Here is a 7,823-nt window from a genome sequence, read left to right as displayed (position 1 = left end):
AGGGATGGCCGGTTAGCTCACTTGGGAGAGCGTGGTGCTGACAACACCAAGCCAAGGGTTGCGATCCCCTTACAGGTCACAAAAAAAGACAAAAAAAAAAGAGTAAAAATTTGAATGCAGGTAGTCTGCCCAAGGATCCATGCTCTTAACCACTATACCTTAGTGCTTTTCATCCTAATGCATGCACTTACTGACTCTCTTAAGTAAACAGCAGCCATAGGGACTTTTCTAAAATTCAAACATGAACACGTTACTTTCCCTGCTTACAACAGTCCACTAGTAGCCTACTGCCATCAGGAGAGATTATACAACAGTCCACTAGTAGCCTACTGCCCTCAGGAGAGATTATTCTCCTTAACAGGGTACAAGACCTTTCAAGCTCCAGTCTGCATTTATGTAATGTCTCCATCACTACCCATGAGATTAGGGGTCAGCTAACTTTTTTCCACAAAGGGTCAAGTAGTAAACAATTTTGGCTTTGCAGACCAGAGGGTCTCTGTTGCAATTATTCAAGTCTGCTGTTGTAGTATGAAAGCAGCCATAGACTAAATGTATACAGGTATGGCTGTGTTCCAATAAAACTTAATTAACAAAGACAGGTGATGGGCTAGATGTGGCCCCCCAACCGCTGCACTAAACTGTAATGTCTGTGAAAAGGCAGGGGCTATATTTATCTTATGCACCACTGCATTCCCAGTGCTTATCCTGGGATTTAATTACTCAATAAAAATTTACTGAATAAATGAATGAATCCTAAAATTTCAGCTTTGGTGGTGAGAGAGACTCTGAGAAGAAAAGGGAAAGATAGAGAATGGAGAATATGAAATGGAAGAGAGGCACTTGGATCAAATAGACCCTTATCAGCAATATCCTATGAATTCACCAAGGACGTAACTCTATATTCTCTGCACAGTATTATACTCTTAATAACACTATATAATAGTGCCAGATAAATTGAATTTGCTCACTTCTCAAAGCCTGGACTGTATATCATTAAATTTGAAGGCAAAACCAAATATGAAATAGTCTAACCCCAAGTCAATTAAGAATAATCATGTCAATCTTAATGTTATATGACTCAAAGAATGCCTATAAAGCAGCATAACGCTTAGTTCCCCTGAGAAGGAAAACTACATACTCCTTCCTGAGAGTGAATGAGAATCAGTAGATGCCTTTGTGACACACTGGTACTATGACACCTTCATAAGCACCAGCCGATTTACTGTACAGCCAAAATCAATGAATCACTGTTGACTTGAAATGGAAAAGAGAAGCCATAGATAATTTTCCAAATTTGGTATGTACATAAAGATGGAAATGGACTGAAAAATATAGTCACTTATCAACAGATGGTAACATGGATTACCAGAAATAAGGTCAGATTTGTCGCTAACCACTTTACAAAGACCCCAGCCCCACCCCTTCCCCCAAATCCTACTTATGTGTGGTATTTTCCGAGAAGGTCATGCCTTGGTAGAAATAACAATCCTGCAAAGAAAGCAGGGAGGGAGGCAGTTAGAATAATGCAGGGGCCAGAAGTTCTGAGGAAACAGGGTGTGCTCTCAGGCTGGGGCTCCCCAGACTCCCACCAACATGTGGCAGGATGTGGGTGGAAATGTGGGGTGCTCTAGCCTCAGCACCCTTGGTTCTCTCTGCTTAGCTACGGCTGGATTTTAAGCTAATCTGACATTTTGTGCTGACTGAAGACCTTCAAGTTTTGCTCCTTTCAGTGTACTCAGAGATGCCTGCACTGGGAGTTGAGGCCCCACTGAGAATGTGGGGAGGAGCAGGGATCAAGTAATTTGCCTGTGCTTAATCAGGGCTTAAAATAGATAAACCCAAGATTAAACGGAGACCTTATTAGTCCTTGAATATCTAGTATGTCCTCTCTTACAGGAAAGAACCTTATTTCCAAGTATATTTTAAGACCCCCTAAACTATGAAGAGATTTAAGGTCACTTTCCAATGGCAATGCCTCTGTTAGCAACCAGGGCAGAAATGAAAATGGAGAAAGTATGCTTCTAGATAACTTTAGGTAAATACAAAAATTTTATACAAGCTCTGGGTGTGGCTTACTAAGATAAAGTATGATATATAATTTTTTTTTAAACAAAGAAATAGAGAAATTTTAATGCTAGAGAATTAATAGCATGGCACACTTCCCCTCCCCCACCTGTCTTGTCTGGGAATGTTCTTTTCCTGCGTCCTCAGGGCTGGCAGTCACCCTGGCTGGGGATGTCCCTGTCCAACAGGTAGCACACTTGTCCCATGCATTACATTCAACTGCTGCTCCAGTGTTTGATGGGCTGACTGGCCTAGGCCCCAGCCCCTGGCTTTGTGTTCTTTGCTTGGCCCTGTCTCTCTGCTAAGGCCAGGTGGACCGAAGGATTCAGCCAGATCAGCCTCAGGAGGAACGAACCACTCACTACTCCTCCCTCCATCCCCAGATAGGACAGAGCCTCCAGGCTGTGGGCAGCAAGATCTCCCCTCGCCCCCTGCTGAATTGCTGAGACCCAGGGCAGCTCTGCCTCACAGCTGATCCTTGTCCACCCAGATGGGTCTTGCACTGCTCCTCAGCAATTTTGTCTTCGATGATGCAAAGCAGCTCCTCCATGATTCCCCACATCTTGGCCTCCATGGTGGCATACAGGCACAGCAGTGCCTCCAGCTTCTTCTCCTTCAGCTGCCACATATGCAGGAATTATTTCTCCATCTCAGGCTGAGGCAGCAGCTTCTGAACCTCATGATGTTCTTCTCAGACACCCAAAATGAAGAGCACAATGGGGTAGATCTTGGAATTGATCAAGTCCATCAGGCAACCGATCTCGGCCTCCAGCAGATAGTGCTTGTTCTTGGCTGCCACACCTTCAACGTTGGCAGAAACGATGCATTCAAAAGTGTTGGGGTTCTTCTCTTGGGAGTAGATGATGGTCTCCATCTTCTGTTTCCTGAGGAACTCCTCTCTTGTAACAATATCCCACTTGCATATGGTGAAATCCATGGTGCCCCCGAGTTGAGCAGCTTCTGAACCAGTGTCTTGGCCACCATAGGGGGCCTGAAGAGGACAGGCTGGTGGTGCCCACAGTGGAAGGTTGACACCAGGCTGTAGGGGATGAGGCTGAGGTACTTGCTGAGCTCGTTCTCGGGATCCAGCTCTTCCTGCGTCTCCATTAAGAGCTTGGTGGCCTCCAGGAAGGACCAGACCAGGCTCCCCAGCAAGCTCTGTGAGATGATGCAGACCTACTCCTTACTGTTCATCTGCTTGTACTTGTTTTCAGACCTGCTGGCCAAACAGGAAACTTGCTTGTGAGAGGCAGGGACTGACCCAAGTTCACTCACTGAAACTGGTTCTTCTGGCTGCCAGGGGTTCCAGAGTGCCCTCAGGGTGTGGTAAGCAGTGTCCGCCTCCTGACGGCTTCCCCTATGCATCAGGTGCTACAGCTTGACCAGGAGGGGCTTACTGGGTTTGGCTGTAGCAGGGAATGTTGCCCATGTCCAGGTCATGGCCCATGAAAGTGTCAACCCGTGTGCACAGCCACCTGTACCTGGTTTCGTGAACATGCACAACATCGTCACACTTCGAGGACATGGAGCAGGCATCCAGCTGGCTGGAGATGTTCAGATTTAGGTGGATGTAGAACGAGTCCCCTAATGTGATCAGGTCCTCTTCCATGTGCTTCAGCAGCATCCAGTAGCCTGCCTGGTTGACCTTGTAGAGCAGTGTGACAGGGCCACTGCACCTCTGAATGGTCCAGTGGGCCTCCTTCTTTGTGCATGTATCCAAGGGGACACTCTGCCTTCTCGCCTTTTATGCAGGCTTCTAGCAGCAGCAGCTGGTGGCCCTCGTGGAAGCCTGCCTTCAAGGCCAGGCCAGGGAGCCCAGCTTGACCAAGTGGGTGAATCTTCCACATGCTTTGCCCCAGAGCAGGATGAGCTGGGAGATGAGGCTGTCGCTGTTCAGTGTTGTGTACTGCACCAAGGGCCCGAAACTCCACACGGATGTGACTGAAGGCCAGAAGAGTCTTTCTAGAGAGAACTTCCTAAACATGAAGTTGACCTGCTCCAGGTCATAGGTATCCAGGCTCTTGCACTGGTAGGAGGAGGAAGAGGAGGAAAAGTGGATGGAGAGGGGCCCAAAGGGGTAGCATTCATGACTGTCAACATCCAGGTCTAAGGCATCAAACCCACCACTGTCATTGTCTTCTTCAACTGTGCTGCGATAAAGTGCACTTTTCATATAGCATCTGATAATGGAGTTGTTTTCTGGGGGCTCGGCAGTCATTGACGTGTTGCTGCTACAGCTCTGATGGGGCATCTTGATGAAGGAGCTGGTGATGGGCAAAGAACTGGAGGAGGGGGGGCTGGCGTCTGTGCCTTCTTCATGTCCCTTGACTTGAAAATTCAATGTTTGCTTCAGGCTGATGGGGGATTTGGTTCTCTGCAGCTAGATGGCCTTCAGATTCATCCTGTGCCTGGGTGTGTGGTAGGGCAGGAAGTATTTGCTGTCTTTAGGCGACTCCTCTGAGGTTGAAGAATTGTCCACTTCTTGACTGTTAGCCCTGGAGCTGGCATCCCCAAAGTTTTTTTTTTGTTTTTTTTGTTTTTTTTTTTTAAAAGATGACCGGTAAGGGGATCTTAACCCTTGACTTGGTGTTGTCAGCACCACGCTCAGCCAGTGAGCAAACCGGCCATCCCTATGTGGGATCCGAACCCGGGGCCTTGGTGTTATCAGCACCGCACTCTACCGAGTGAGCCACGGGCCAGCCCGCCAAAGTTTTGAGAGATGATTGTTACTGGCAGGTTCCTGGGCAGCTTCTGGTCGAGGCTGGTGTTATCCTTGGAGAGGTGCCAGAGCTTGCTCTCCAGGTTGATGATGCAGGCCTCCTGCCACAACATCTCGATCTTCACCTCGTCATTCTTTTCTTCCAGCTCAAGGATCTGTTTCCTGTATTTGTCCTTTTCGATTAAGCACTGTGAGTACTGGGTCTGTGCTTCGTCTTGGGAATGGAAGGCCTGGTTCTGCTCCCCCCACCTCCTCCAGCTGTAGCATAACTGTTCAAGCAGTGCTTGTACATTTTGCAGTCCTTTCCCAGGGTCAAACACTTGAGCTCCACATCTTCATTCTCCTCCAGGTACTAGTCCCACAGATCCTCTGCCTCGTGGACCTTCTTCTGTAGGCTTCAGATCTTGCTGACGAGCTCTTGCTGGTCCTCCAGGGCCTCCTTCTGGTTGTGTTCCAGGATGTCCAGGATGGCTTTGTCCAAGTCCAGCAAGCTGTATTTTCTGGCCTGTAGGATGTACTGCACCTCCTGATTTCTGGTCTTCAGCCTCTTATTCTCCCACACCAGTTCCAGAACCTGCTCCTTCTTGGGCTGATTCTCAGTGTTGTTCTTCAGTTTCAGTGACTGATTTCTCTCCAACTTACATTCCTCCTCCATCTTACTCAATCAATGCTTCAGGTGATCAATCTCAATTTGAAGGTCTTGACTCCTCCGAATCACTACTGTGATTTTCTCTTCACTGAGCTGGGCAAAGAGCATGGCCAAGTTGTAGTTGTCATCTTTCACCTTGACCAGCTCGTTGTTGTAGCTGGCCCACTCCTCCTCTATCTTGCTTGTAGTACTGCTCCTGGAAGGTCAACAGCTCCACCCATGTCAGCGTCAGCTGCTTCTTTCGTTTTCCAGCTCTCGTGACTTGGCCAGCAGCTCGCACCTCCACAGGTCCTTGGCCTTCATCTGGTGCTGCAGCTTGATGACTTCATTCATCAGGAAGCATGTGAGGCCCTTGGGGCCCTCCTCCAACACAATGATGGAGAATCTCCATGTGGGCTCCTTCCCAGTAACCAGGTTGTACAGTTCTGGGTAGTAAAATTCAAGTAGTTGATCTTGGATGGCAGCATGGGAGCACTGAGCACTTCGTCCTCATGATGCTCATCAATGACCTTACACTGGCACAGGCAGAAGGTGAGCTTGGCGGGGTTATGTAGTGACTCAGCTTGTACTGGCTGCACTCCACATTCTCCCACAAGGCATCCTCCTCATCCTTCAGCATCTCCACGTAGTCACCCAGCTCTAGCCCTCCCCCTGGCATGTGTTAGGTGCTCAATAGACAGGAGATGCTATCCTTTTACTGACGTCTGACTTTTACACTTTCTGGCTGGATCTTGTCTTCTCTTGAGCCAGTCTCCTGCTGGATCTGGAGCTGAGATGGCCAGGATAGTTTTGGAGGCTGGAAAGTCCATGGTCCAGGAGGTGCCCCTGGTGAGAGCCATCTTCTGGGTGGGAACTCTCTACAGGGTCTCATGACACAGGGAATCACATGTTGAGAAATGCAGTATGACATTCTGATAAGTGAATCTATTTCTTTCAGCAGGGAATTCTTAGGAGGTATTCCTGTTCTGTCTTTAACTACCAGGCCAGGATATAAACCAAAAGAGCATGGTTGACATCACAGTGACTGTTCCACCAAAAGAAATCAAGGTCAACAACTCTAATACTAAATATTAGACTTTGGCAGGGTAACCAGGCTGATAAGCTAGTTCAACCCAAACTCACCCTATGGAATTACACAGTGAAACTCTTGATTAAGGAGAACCGCCTATTATGTAATAGCTAATGGTTACTCTCTTATTTTCTTATTTTCTCTCAAGACTTCTGATACGTGTAACTGTGGTTGCCATAGTGTAAGTTAGTGCTGCAGTTTCAACCACCTACTGGAAAGATTTTACCAGGTTTCTAAGGGGGTATCTTGAGCCAATTAAATGCCAATCCCTTTAACCAAATAAGCAAAATATAAAATACACTATATAATACAGGTCTGTACTGTACTATAGTGAATAATACTGAAATTAATAGGTTTCTTCCTAAAAAGATGGCTATTTCCTAAAAAGATGTACTGCATATTTTAGAGGTATCATGACAAACTGCAAATTTTTTAGTAATAAAAACTTTCAATTTTCAACATATAAATTAAAATTATAACCGACAAAGGAAGATTTCGCACAAAATCCTTCTTTGTATTAACACTGTAATCTCTAACATTCTATTTTGTAAATGTGAAATTACTATTAAGCACTTCATAGTTCAAAGTAGCAACTTTAAACTCAGGAATCAGCTCCTGGAAACCTCTGCCCTCCTCCCACAGCCCTGTGAATATTTCTAACATTGCCCTTCCTGCGTTGCCTTAGTATCTGTTTACATGTTTCTCCCCCATCAGACTGAAGGCTCTTTGAAGGTAGTGAGTGCGTATTATTTATCTGTGTGCCCCAGGCAACTAGTAGACAGTAGGCACTCAGTGCGTATTTGTTCATGAACTGAGTAAATGGAGATCATCTAGATGTGGGCCAACTATTATTACCTTGCTGGAATATAAACTGACTTTGGATCCATTCTATGCCACTGCTTGGCTTGACATAAGCTAGCAGTTTGGGAATCCAAATGAGATAACTATCATCTAGATGTGGGCCAACTATTATTACCTTGCTGGAATATAAACTGACTTTGGATCCATATCTATGCCACTGCTTGGCTTGACATAAGCTAGCAGTTTGGGAATCCAAATGAGATAACTGAAAACATTAATTTCCTACAAACCCAAAATTTGAATAATCCTTTTTAAAATTTTTTCTCTTCTTCAGATTTGGGTAAATCATGTCTGCAAGTGAAATTTGGTACTTCATGGAAAATGAGTACTTTATTTAAACATGAGAAAGTAAATCTGCTGATGTTAGTCTTAGTTCTCTAGGCCAATTTATCTCGCAAATGGTTTCCTGCTAAATTTGGTCCTTGTAAAACAGTAATAGGACAGAAATTCTAAATCAGGTC

General features: G+C 46.0%; 1 pseudogene; it reads right to left on the bottom strand.

Moving 5' to 3' along the window:
- Positions 1–2,529: 2,529 nt before the first annotated feature.
- LOC103583810 lies at positions 2,530–6,090 on the bottom strand (annotated as a pseudogene).
- Positions 6,091–7,823: the final 1,733 nt, after the last annotated feature.

The sequence above is a fragment of the Galeopterus variegatus genome, unplaced genomic scaffold, assembly GCF_000696425.1.
Source record: "Galeopterus variegatus unplaced genomic scaffold, G_variegatus-3.0.2 Scaffold28672, whole genome shotgun sequence".
In the NCBI taxonomy this organism is placed as follows: domain Eukaryota; kingdom Metazoa; phylum Chordata; class Mammalia; order Dermoptera; family Cynocephalidae; genus Galeopterus; species Galeopterus variegatus.
This window is presented reverse-complemented; position numbering and strand designations above follow the sequence as displayed.